This window comes from Lissotriton vulgaris, chromosome 10 (assembly GCF_964263255.1).
Source record: "Lissotriton vulgaris chromosome 10, aLisVul1.2, whole genome shotgun sequence".
NCBI lineage: Eukaryota > Metazoa > Chordata > Amphibia > Caudata > Salamandridae > Lissotriton > Lissotriton vulgaris.
This window is the reverse complement of record NC_141698.1, coordinates 149453307-149467368: the sequence shown is the minus strand read 5'-3', so window position 1 is coordinate 149467368 and position 14062 is coordinate 149453307.

Genomic DNA, 14062 nt, shown 5'->3' with positions numbered 1-14062 from the left:
ATGTAGGGCGGTACAGGATGGGTATCTGATGGGAACACTATTTTTCACATTGAATACCTTGGATTCATAGATTGTATCCTGATATGTACACAGTTCTTTAGATAGCTTTAGTTATCCTTGACCCATTGCTATTACTTGTTCTTTCATTGTAGGTAGGGATCATAGCAATGCTAGGTCAATAAATATTTCCCTTATACACCCTCTTTATTGTATTACGAAGACGTGATGTTACCAATGATCGTCGGTCCAGGAGAATCCAGTGTTGTGGCTGTAGTAGAAGTTCCCGCTGGCGGAGGTGACATGCTTGACCGTGTGTCTTGATAGGTGGCTTGAGGTGACTTGCTATTTGCGTCTGATGTAGGGGAAATTCCCCAGGAGGGGGTGGTGTCCAGGTCACTGGTGTTGTCCAGGTGGAACTTGAGTTCACCAAGTACGATGTCATCGGTGGATGGAAGACCCTGGGTTGTAATGAGGTCTACAATGGTATTGGAGAATGGGGAGCCATGGCTGGGGGGGCCTGCACATTAGGGTGCCGCATAGGATGTGCTTGGGCTTGGTCTGGATCTGGGAGGTGAGGTGGTCCATAGTCATCCTTGGGTCATTAAAGTGCGTGCCCAGTCGGAGTGTGCTTCTGTAGGTGACGGTAATACCTCCTCCTTGATGTTTGGGGTGCTCCTTGTGGGTGATTCTGCAGCTGTCAGTGATGGCGATGTCCGGTCCGGAGCAGAGGTTGGTCCTGGCAGGCGAGGTGGTGTCCAGGGTTAAAGTGGAGAAGTGTGGCTCACTGGCTAGAAGCAGCAGACCCTGAAGCAGAAGTCGGCCCGGGACCAGGGTTCAATTCCCGACGCGGCAGGGTCTTGGGTCAATGTCTGCGGACTCGATAATTCTCGCCTAGGTGCCTACGCTAACCATGGGCCCCACTCGGCAACTAGCTTGCTTAATCTCCACAACGGCCCCAGCAGCGCCGGGGATGCCTGGCTTCACCTTGGGGGTGTCCTCTCACAGGGAAAGCCAGGACGGGTTCCCCAGCGGTATACAGCGCCAGGAGGCCACGTAACGAGGTAACAGTGCGCTTTACAAGTATACATACATTACATTAAATTACAAAGGTGAGGATGGTGCTAGCATTGTAGTGGTGGAGTGTCCAAGAGGAAGGCTCCTTGGTGCTGAGCGCAGTCCACGGGCAGACCGACGCAAATGGCATATCCTATGGGTTGCCTTTCGTATCAGAGACGACCATTACAATGCAGACAGTACATTATTAACAATGCAACTCCGAAGAAAGCAGGTGCCTTTACATCGCATTTCATTACAACGCATTGTGAGGTCAGTAATGAGGTCATGTAAAGTTTTTCGGGTTGGGTATGGGTTTCAGATGTAAAATATGAAATTGGGGTGTGCATTTGGGGTAAAATATGAAAATTGGGGAGTGTTTTGGGGTAAAATATGAAAATTCAGGTGTGTTTTGGGGTCAAATATAAAAATTGGGGTGTGCATTTGGGTCAAATTTGATTTGTGGGTGTGTTATGGGCGCTCAAAAAGGAATTCCAGGGTTCACGTTGGATTTGGGGTGCAAAGGTTTGTTTTGGGTTGCACTTACTGAATTGGGAATAGTGATATTACTGTCTCTGCTATGCAACACCTACTCTACCGTTGCAATGTGCCTAGTATTAGTATGCATTGGTATAAAATGCGATGCTTTGGCATGTGTCGCAAACAAGTATGTGCCTTTGGCACGCGTGTAGTACTCCCGCTGTGCATGGGCGCACAGCGGCCGCCATTGGGAAGTGCTGGGTGGGGGGGGCAGGACAGCTGTGAGGTGGTAAACGCTGGAAAGAACCATGGATGTGGCGGGGATGTGTGTGTGAGCGGGTGTTGTAAATATTTTAATAAGGGAAGTCTTACCTCAAAGCCGGGTCCTGTGTCTTCGTTGCTCCTGCTCTCCTGCTTCTGCTTCCAGGAACAGGAAGTAGACAGCCAGGCTCTCTCCCCTGAGCCAATCACAATGCTGTGATGTGGAGAAGTGCGGCTCAATGGTTAGAGAGGCAGACCCTGATGCAGAGGTCTAGCCCGGGACCAGGATTCAATTCCCCGCCTCGGCAGGTCTTGGGCTCAAAAATTCCACGGACCTGATAATTCTCGCCTCGGTGCCTATTCCAATCATGGAGTCCCACTGCAACTCTGGGCAATAGCTTGCTTAATCTCCACAACGGCCCCCACAACGCTAAGGATGCCTGGCCTCCACCTTGGAGGTGCCCAGGAGTGGACGCCTCACAGGGAAAGCCAGGATGGGTTCCACAGCGGTATTCGTACAAGCGCCTTGAGACCCTTGCGGGTAAGTAGTGCGCTATACAAGTATCAATTTACATTTACAATTTACATGTGGCGGTGGGATTGGTAATGGGATAAGGCATGCAGCCAGGAGCTGTAGAGGTGGGCATTTTCTCCAGGCTGTAAGCCTGCATTACGAACAGGGAGATGTGCATGACTGCTTTGGGTGGCCTGAGTGGGCCGACCAAACAGTCTTTGTGCACTTGAGTGGGCATACCAATCTGCCAATGCCTTGCCACCTGCTTGGAGCAGTCCTACCCACCCTCCTACCCGCAAAGGGAACATAGCACGGTTAAATCAGTTATCATCATGTGATGATTGTTCCTCCTCTGCACTGCTTGAAAGCAGTGGGGTGACGCTCTTCCGCAATAGCGGATGAGTCGCCACTCAGGGTGTGTCATTTACGCGTGCTAGGCCCTGGCTACTCGACCCCCAGGCGTCCTTTACTACGCATCCCACCTTCTCCTTACCTGGGTATTTACACCATGGCGCAATTGTTTGCACTCTCCAAATCTGTGACTCCTCAAGCAGGAGCCTGAGCCAGGTGGGATTTCACAAGCCTGGGTACATCAGTCACCGCCAAGTCTGCTGGTGAACCTCACGATGCAGTTGATTAAGCAGGGCCCCCTTAGGCATGAAGTTGCAGCGCTCCTGCTACACAAGTTCGGCACAGCTCAGGGGCCTCACCCTTCACAGCGTCTGACTAGCCCAACATCATCCAGCCTGCAATGCAGAGAGGCGGCACCCACCGTTGGTAATCCCCTCCGTGCACCCAGGTGTAGTGGTGGATCATAGTATGCAATGCAGACTTCCCTAAGTTGGGGCACAGGAGCGGCTCTACTATTAACACCTCCAAGGTGCACAAGGCGGTCCTCTCACACAGGTCAGCAACGTGTCTCCATGCGACCTGCCAGACTTAACCACCAGGTACGGGCGTTCGTCCCACCTCAATATCTACCGCCGCGGCTCATCAACTCCACAGCTCCAGACACAGGTCCAGCGAGGCATCCAGACTCCAGACTGTAGTATCCTCAGGTTGTACAGATGGTCCTTTACTCCTATGCATCTAGCTGCTCAGCCAGTGTGAGAGTTCCGGGTAGAATGTCAGTGTGAGTGGAATGCTTGGGTGCCTGGTGTATGAGTGAGTCAGTTGAGGATGGGCTGAGCAGCTAGGAGGCTGCTCCTGGTAGGGCTTATTGTATCTACATCTAAGATCTTAAGAAACTACATCTACTTCTACCTGGCCACGTCTACAGCATCTACTTGTGACTCCTGAACATGTGGGACCAGCCCACTACATTTATGGGGACAATCTATATGGGACTTTTCAACAACTCAACGTGCAAAGTAAAAAGAATCAAGATTAACACCTTGGCTGCTAGGCGTTTTCCCCCTCCTGTGCTGATATTTTATCACTCCCATTGTTCATGACGAGCTCAGCTCGTCATCAGCACAGCTCAACTGTGCATCATGACGAGCTGAGCTCGTCATGAGCATCGAAAGGGTTAAGCTGATGGGACCAAAGAGCAAGAATTTTGAAACAAGGAACAAGCAACTCAAGTACAAGAATCCAGTCAAGCATGCCTGTCTGCCCCACCAGTGTCCACTACACCAGACAGCCCAACCAACTCGTGCTGTCATGTCACTGTCTACATCAACCAGTATTGCAGCATCAAGGGTGAAGGCTGACTATCTATCACAGAAGAAGCTACGTTAAAATGTTATCCCTGTCTAAGGGATAGAAGTGGGGTTTAGTCCCACTTCCCCTTGTTTCATAAACTTTATCCCTGTCTAGGGATGGGAGTAGGTTTTTAATCCCATGACCCCATGTTTCAGATATTTTATCCCTGCTTAGGGATTGGAGTGGGTTTTTAGTCCCATCACCCCAGGTTCACAGCTACTTACTTTTGGGATGGGTTTCAGCCCCATTTTCCTAAAGGGGGTGTTAGTCCCACCTTTGTTATTTTGGTGTTGGGTGTCAGTCCCTTTACTTGATTGTATGTTGTCATGTGTGCGGGTAGTCATCTTTTGATGCCACACTATGCTGCATTTTGTTCTTCATGCTGCACAGGTCCTTGGGTGTTAGTTCCATGCGACGTATTCTGTACATTTGGGAGTCATTCCCAAACAATGCTTGTTTTTTCACTTGGGTTTTAGTCCCATAGTGTCCCTCACATGAGGGGTGGCGTATTGGGTTTTCGCCACAGTCTTCTCACGTGAGAAGTACTTCCTTGGGTGTCGTTCCACTCATTGCATTCTAGTCTGGGGTTGTGTTTTTCCCTCACTTCTGTCATGTTTGTCTTGCTCACTTGTTGCATGTGAGCTCTTCATTCACTACTTACATATTTTTTGTTCATTATTAAAGGAGGAGGATAGTGTTAGTGTTTTTCTATCTCTTTCTTCCTTCTTTCTTTTCTTGGTTGTCTGTTTTCCCTTTCGTGATTTGACGTCTCCCTGGGTTTACAGATATCTTGCTACGATTGTATATTTTTTACTGTGTAAAGTTATTTTCTCTTTTGTTTTTCATTTCAACAGGAAGAGGATAATGTAGTATCCTCTTGTTGTACATCTGTTCCTTTACTCCTCTGCATCTAGCTGCTCAGCCAGTGTGAGAGTTCTGGTTAGAATGTCGGTGTGAGAGTAGAATGCTTGGGTGCCTGGTGTATGAGTGAGTCCGTTGAGGATGGGCTGAGCAGCTAGGAGGCTGCTCCTGGTGGGGCTTTTTGTATCTACATCTAAGAACTTAATAAACTACATCTACTTCTACCTGGCCACGTCTACAGCGTCTACTTGTGACTCCTGAACATGTGGGACCAGCCCACTACACAGACACAGGTCAAAGAGGCTTCCAGGCTCCAGACGCAGGTCCAATAAGGCATCCAGACGCAGGTCCAGCGAGGCATCCAGGCTCCAGACGCAGGTCCAGCATGGCATCCTGGCTCCAGACGCAGGTCCAGCGTGGCATCCTGGCTCTCATCCTGGTCATCTTGGATGTTGGCTTGCAGGGGTTATTGTTGTGTGCTGCACTTGGCCCAGGCTGCTCCGTTCTGCATTTTTGGGGGTTTTATACCTATTTTCTATTGGATGTTGACTGATAGGCTATTTTTTGCAGTAGAGACAAAAAAAACTCACGTTGGGCTGGCTAACGTGTTTTATTTGCCACTAATGGGCCTATCAGTAGTTTTCGCACGCTAACGCTGGAATTCCTATTGTCTTCGCACTGATGTTAGCAGCAGTTTTCACTGCCGTTCCCTGAAACTATCACCTGTTAGCGGCGTGTTGTGACTACACTACACCTCTTAGAAATGAATATTAGGATGGGATGCACAGCTTGTGAGCGTAGATTCAGTACAGTTGGGTTCACCTAGGGCGGCGTAAATACCCCTAAAAACGCCAGTGATAAGTACATGAAATGTGATACCAGTGGAACACTGGGACCATCCCCTTGGGAACACCTTGATTTCCTCTAATGAATAGAGGATTCCACAATGATTCGTGTTTCAAGTTTTTTCTTTTTATTATTCAAGGATGTACCTTTCTGTAACAATTGTATTTCATGTTGGTTTAATTGATGCTGGCTAATGTTAATCACTAGTTGATCTTTGAAGTTTTTTTCAGATCTTTCTTGGTACCCGTTGTGCTCCTTGTTGCTGGTGCTTCCTTCTCTTTCTCTTTTTCTAGCTCTTTTGTTTTGGCCTCTCCTGGGTCGCCTTTTTGAGCTTGACCCTGGTCTAAAAAATGGCTCTGTTGTGTTTGAGTTTGGGTGGTGGGTTGTATGCTGGTTCCAGGATCGACTTGTTGGATGTCACCACTGGTTGATGGTTCAGATGTTGTAGTTGTTGTTCGTTGTTGTCTGGCTCTCTGTGTTGAATCACTGTCAGAAGAAGATGTATCAGTTTGTGATGTATAGGGTTTATTGGCTCTCTTTCTAGAATAGATTTCGTCCAGGTGTACACTTCCCCTAGGCGGTAATCCAATGTGTCCCTCTTATATTTTCTGATTTTTCTCTCATTTAAATCCTTGGTATGTTTCTCCATTTGAGTATGTATGTCGTCCAAAATCGTGGTTAGTTCCTCTTCGCCGACCTGCACATATTTATCATTTAATGAGCAATTACACATAGCAAACCGTGCTGCATAGTCTTTTTCCTATTTTCATTACCCACGTGATCGGCATCGCGTTTCAATCCGTGAACCGAACAGCAACATTGTTGCATTGAGAAATCACGAATCATCGTGAGCATGGACCCTCGGACGAGCGGCCAGACTCACATTTGAATCCACCGATCAACAGGTTAGTGCATTCCAACAACGCTAGGTAGCCTCAATATTCTTCGCATTCCGCGCTGATACAACACACTACAACCCACGTTTTCTTTATTTCTACCACAGCATTAACACGACAGTTAAGCCGTGATCAAAACTACAGACATGTGAGTTGTTTATGATTGTATAGCTTACCGACCGTGTACTTGTGGCTCCAAATGAGCTTGTCGATGTATATAATTGCATAGAGATTTGTTCTATCTAATTGCACAGAGATACGTGTTTTGGTAATCAGGAGACGCATAATTGAATGAACTGTTCAACGTTACAAGAAAGATGGTAATTTAGAATATTTCTTTTGTTACAGCATTTATTGCCTGATGAAGGGCATATAGCAGTGCCCGAAATGCATTGGATACTTTGAACTTTAATGATGTCTGAATAATTGAGATATCACTCATGCTTACCAATGGGTGAAAATATGAACTAAAAAACACGTTTTGAATCAACATTCAATGAACTTTTGAATAATAAAAAGAAAAAACTTGAAACACGAATCATTGTGGAATCCTCTATTCATTAGAGGAAATCAAGGTGTTCCCAAGGGGATGGTCCCAGTGTTCCACTGGTATCACATTTCATGTACACTACACCTCTAACACAGCGATAATTTCATGCAGTACACGGCGATAAGAAAATGCACGCTAACTGAGGTTAGCGATAGTTTAAGCTGATTATTGAGAATATCACCCCTTAGTGTTTTCATCTGAGACCATGTTTTGAGATGGGGTAGTTTGGTGGAATCTCATTACGGGCTCTAGCATAACATACATTTAATTGTTCCTATGCACCTTTGTTTGCTTCTTTTCCCCTTCTCTCACTTTCCACATCTATGCTTTAGAGCCTATGTACTCTCCTATGTATTACCACCTGCCACCTATGCTCGCCACTCCCACTCTTCACAGTTTTACTTATACTCTTGTTTCCTCAGTTCCTCTTTCTCCAGGGTGCTGAGGCAGCTCGAAGTGGCAGAGATCCAAGATGGCTCAGGAAGCCTATAGTCCCTTCTAAGATTTAATGTGATCTGCAGGTCATACCTTCAAATCCCAGTGGGACCAACTCAGTATTACATCCTTCTGAGGTTGGTCAATTAAGTACCAATGGATTGCGTAATCCTAACATTTGTCATTTAAAACGCATAAATGAGGACATTAAGGTCTATATTATAACAAGGTATTATTAATATAATGTTGATGCTAGACAGAATTTCATAAATACATATGGTCTTCCTAAGAGGTCCACTCACTATCGTTGCACACATCAGCTGTAAGTATATATTTCCATGTTGGTATTTTCATGCTGCCAGCCCATTACTTGATTCTTAAATGAATGCAACAAGAAGTGAATGCATATTTCGCTTAATTGCCTTCCTGCCTTCGTAGAGCCTTTTAAACGATTTCAGAAATCCCTACTCACAGCTTTGTGAAGCGCCGGGGAAAGCATATTGTTAAACGAGAAGTTGATAGATCACGTTATGTTGTACAGATGGTGCATGTGTCTTACTTTATGAAAGCTTTTGAAGTTATACACTGCTCGTCTTATTGTTCATGCTGGCAAAAAAATTGAATGTATTTCTCGGAATAAAATGAGTCAGTCCAGTGCAGTTTCATCGCCTCTTCATGTTCTCCATTCCAGATAATGTTATCCCAACAAAGCCTGATGTACTTTCCTCTAGGACAGTCATAAAGAGGTGTCGTCATTTTCTATACCTCCACCACGAGATTCCAAATGTATCGAAAGTTCATGTTCATACAGAAGAAGCATGATTTTACGTTTAAGATTTATGTTTGTGTTTTTCCTTAGGTCTGGTCACGTAGAGCATTTGATCTTGACCACAACTCTTCTAATCAATATTACATTTGAATATTGTTGGTATGTAGATTTACGCTTCATGCGTTCGTTGGTGCCTGTGAGGAAAGTAAATGTAAAACATGTTGTGCGTAGGTACACAACTGACATTAGCATGTGGCATGTGCAACGTCATCAGTGCAAGTGAAGAAGTTTGTGTCTTCACCAGTGGCGGCTCCTCCTTTATCGTGGAGGAGTGTCGCCCCGCGCCTGCTGCAAGTGCAGCTGGCACATATATTAATAAAATCGTAATAAATACCCTTTTTATTTTTATCGCAGGCTCACGGTTTTACAGCGTGAGTGCAGGGGGCAGGGCTTATTTGTGCAATTGCACTATTACTCTAGGACCTGCCAGTGCGCATGTCAGATTGGCCATCTGCCTACGGCCAGCCAATCTGACATGCACACTTCAATCTACACAATCCCAGGGCTGAGAAATAGCCGAGCGATTGCAACCATAGGCCCCCAGCGCCAAAACGAGCACTGGGTTAGTCTGCTCCAACCAATCCTGATTGGTTAGAATCACGTTACACCCGGAAGGAAGTAGTTCCTTTACCTGTTACCTGCTGGAGTCACCAACGAGTAGAGAGACACAAGACGTGGCTCCGTGCACATATATGGTGAGATTTTTGGGCTTCACGGTCATCGCATTTTAATATTGCCTGCCGGCACTGGTCTTCACAGCGACCATGTTTGGCTCAGGCACAGCTCTACCTGAGTTCAGGCGCGCCTATGATAACTTTTCATGAAAAGAAACACCAGAGTGACTGGTGTTGATGCCGCCTCCAAGTATTTCCCTGTACAGGTAACTGACCGTCAATATATGTATTCAGTGCCACAGCTGCAAATTCAGTGGCTCAATCACTACCTCCGGCTCATCCAGACGGATTTCAAGAAAAAGCTGAGAACCACATCATGAAATAAGACTAGATTCTGAGACTCCAGGAAGCTCCTGCACCTTTCTCAGCACTTCTAACCCCCTCACAATTGGTAAAGAATACAGGGGCATATTATCAAGGACAGGCGATACATTATCGCCGCTTTTATCGACAGGAAACTGCCGATAAAGCGGCGATAATGGCCTTGATAATATGCTCTATGAATTCCAATCGAAGCCCATGTTAGATGTGTTCACATCTAACATGGGCTTCGATCGGAATTCATAGAGCATATTATCAAGGCCATTATCGCCGCTTTATCTGCAGTTTCCTGCCGATAAAAGCGGCGATAATGTATCGCCTGTCCTTGATAATATACCCCACAGTTCCTCGACAGGGTATTGCTTCCTTTAGCTGTGTTTGTACTTTACAATTACCCAAATACGTACATACATAGATTGCTTGCAGACGACAGAGTTAAACTGATGAAGTGAACCATGGACTGCATGAGACCATTACCTCATTTAGAGACACTGCTGAATGGGAGGCCAACATCATGGCAGATGACATGCAAGCCAGACGATACCTAGAAGGCATGCGACTGGGTGGAAACCTAGTGTGGCTGCTAAGATACGGTGCAGAAAACAACACAATTCCAAATATATGCAACACGAATAGCACCCATCATAACACTACACCAAAAATAGAGGACATTTTCACCACTCATTATGACCACCCCTATGCCTATGCAGTACAATGGAAAGATGATTGAATAGCAAATTAGCTGGATGACATTGCTACGGTTTGACTGAGTGCTAATGAAAGAGAGCATCTCAATGAACCGATGCCCCTGAAAGAAATATTGGAGGCTACTAAAAGTGTTGCCTCTGATGAGGTCCCTGGCTCAAACAGCTATACAATTGAGTTCCACAAGTCCTTCATAAAGATTCTAGGGACCCATCTCCTTACGGTATTTAATGAAGCCCTTGCAAAAAGTGCTTACCACTTGTCTCTATGGGAAACTATCCTGATTACTTTATTGAAACCCAACAATGATTCCCTTCATGTGGGATCATACCAACCACTATCTCTCCTTACTGTTGACAGTAAAATCCTAGCCCGGGTCATAGCTAATCATCTTACACAAGTCATCAAGGGTCTGGTTCTACCTGACCAGACAGGATTCATTCTGGCTTGGCCCACTGTTCATTATATCTGCTTGCTATTGCTCTATGCACCAAGTGAATCCAGAGCTCTCAGTTGTGGGGATCTTTCAGGATGCTGAGAATCCCTTTGACTCACTAAAGTGGCCATTCTTTCACACATTGCTACAACAAAAGGAAATGGGTGATAACATTCTCTGTCTGCAAGGGTTCTGATTAACGGCACGCCTCATGCGACACCATTTCACTTACCAGAGGAACAAGACAGGGCAGTTCCCTATGGCCACTCCATTTTGCTATAGGAATCTAACCTCTGGCCTGCAAGCTGCAAAAAAAACCACACACATAGGTGAGGGGCAGTCATTAATCACCGCTTAATTGGCTCACTATGTGCGGATACCATTATGCTGTTCCTCAAACACCTAAATCGTCCCGCAGTCCTACATGCTATTGCACAAATTGGTGGATACTCTGGCATACCTATAAACTGGAGAAATACTGAGATATGCCTACTCACACCCTCCTTGCAACAAACGTGTATTGGCTTCCCACTCCAGTTGTGTAAAGAATCGATCTTTTACAGAGGCATACAAATTCACAGAGACTGTGAAGTCGTCATGCTCGACAACTATGGTCCAGTGATATCTTGCTTATACATGCAAATAGACCACTGGATCATAATCCCTCTCTTCTTGCTGCCTGAGGGGCACTAACCAAAATGGTAGGTTTGAAAAAAATGTTGTGCTTATTTCTGAATATACCAATACCACCCTCATATGCGTTCTTTACCACGCTTCAGGTTGAGCTCATGCAACTCTTCTGGGTCAAGCGTCAACCTTGACTATGATAGGATTTATTGACACTCCCTCTGGCACTAGCAGTACCTGACCCCGAGTTATATTACCTAGCAGACTTCAACATGCATTCAGGGCATATTTCCTGGAGTTCCTGCAGGAAAGGCAGGAGTACCACCATCTCACACACCTTTTAGGCTTATCGCTTACTCATGGGTGGGGTTTGCATATCTACATCCTCACAAAGCCATTTTCCATTTCTTCGCTATCAGACATTGGGAGGGAGATATGGGAGAGCTATGGGAACCATGTAATGAACTTACTGTTGTGCCAGATGGAAACAATTTCCATGAACTACAAAAACAAACTTTTACACTTCAAATTCCTCCACAGACTGTATTACACCCCCGAAAATCTAAACCACCTGAACCCCACCAAACCGTAAACATGTTCCCGCTGTCACCAGCCGCTTGATAACTTCCTTCACCCTGCAATGACCAATCACTTGCCACTTACTGGACAGTGGTGCTGGCTGGGATCTCACACATTGATGGGTTTCAGGTCCCTACCACCCAGATGTTGTGATAATGGGCTACACAGCTAAACTACAGAAATCCACCTGAAGTCTGGCAGCACTACTAATAGTGAGAGCCAAAAGAGCAGTTTCCTTCCATTGGATGAGAGGCCCGCTGCCCACTAAAGAGGCATGATTGCAGTATGTCGTGTCTTGCAATAACGATGCATAGCTTAATGCAACAATGCTACCTGTTAAGTCCAGATCCCAAAACATAAGGGCGCCATTACACCACTCTTATCTGCCCAAGCCCATGCTGACAGATTGTACACGCTCTTGCCAAAAATTGGACCAGACCCCATCGATACAATCACACATAGGTTGACAATGTATGGTAAAGCCATAAGCACAGAATACTGAGCACAATCTGTCTCTACGGCTCTGCAGTGGGTGGCGGTAATCCAAGAAAGCTGTTTGGGCATGTGTGTAAAACCCACCAACACACACAATGTTGGACATGCTGATGTCTTCAGTTCACTTACCCTTTTTTGTCCCAAAACTAAACTATGTCATTAGGATGTGGACTGTTAATGCATTAAGTTAACTAACATAAAACAAAAACACCAAATCCAGCTGCTCTGTTGATAGTTTTGGGGTGATACGTCAATCGGGCTGAGAAAAAAGGGGGGTTCTAAAACGCGTTCCCTATTTTATGTCAATGGGGATTTTTTTTTTTAACAGGACTACAGCCCAAACCGCTGAATGGAATTACACCAAATTTGGCAGTAAACTAGTGTGTGTATGTGATTTGGTTTAAATCCGTTCAGTAGTTTTGGAGATATTCAAGTTTAAAAAAGATCGATCTGGGAGCCCAAAATCCTACTAAAATTTGATTGGCTGCCAACACTTCAACCAAAAAGAGCCGAGTCCCACAAAAAATGTAAAAACAAAAAAAAGTAAAGGGGGCAGGGTTAAAATAACCTGACCCCCCTAGGTTGCTCTGGGTGTCTTAGTGTGTGTGTCAATGTGTGCTTGGGTGTGGTATTGGATGCTTTATTGTTTGGCTGAGTGTGTCAGTATCTGGATTGCTGTATGCCTGGGTGTGTCAGTGCCTACATTAGTAGGTCTCTGGGTGTCTCAGTGTGTGTGTCAATGTGTGCTTGCATGTGCTATTGGACGCATTAGTGTTTGGTTGGCTGTGTTAGTGTCTGCATCGGTGTGTAGTTTGATGTGTCAGTGACTGTATCAATGTATGTCTAGGTGTGTCAGTGACTGTTTCAGTGTGAGCCTGTGTGTGTGAGTACCTCTATCCGTGTGTAGCTGGGTATTTGAGTTACTGTACTGATGTGTGTCTAGGTGTGTTAGTAACTGTAACAATCTGGGCTTTGGGGTTGCATCCTCAAAATCTAAAGTTATGGAACAACACTGCAAGAACTCATTAGTAAATTGCATTACTCCAAAAGATGGTGCCATTGATCTGTATAAAAAGTAAAAACTGAAATATTTATAAGTTTTACAATTAATAGAATTACAGAAGCAACTTACTATTTCAACGATGCATGAAGACATAATTCAAAGAAATAACTAAACATATCTCATATTTTAAAGGTCTATATTAATATAAAAATACTCATCTGCCGAAAACAATGTACTTTTTTAGCAGGCATCATTAAACAGTGGGGAAACCACAATCCTAAAGTTTGTAGGGAAAAAAACTGCACACTATTTCATTGTAATTAAGAACACTGTGCATTGCATTCACTAAAAATCAACATAACACAACTTAATTAACTATTTACTTATACAGTTTTGTATACAACCACTTTAAACACATGCAGGTATATCTTTACACCAACAAGCACGAAATAAAGTAATGCCTGCAATCATTTTAGTATACCTTCAGGGAAAAATAAAATAACAGCTAAATATGTGCAGTGTAATATTTCCGGCATACAGTTACCCAGCAGCACTGCCTAGGAGTATTCATGTGGGAAAAGTTTCAATTGGAAGCACTTAAAAATAATTCATGAATGGTTGTACAACTGAATGATGCAGGAGAAACTAGGTGCAGCAGAATTTTCCACCTCTACACCTTGGGAGAACCTTCATCAGCTGCAGTCATCACAATACCAGCAGCCTGTAAAAATTTGAGCGAGATAGTTACACACTGTGCGAAATGCCACATTTGTCACTGTAAAAATGTGTTTTG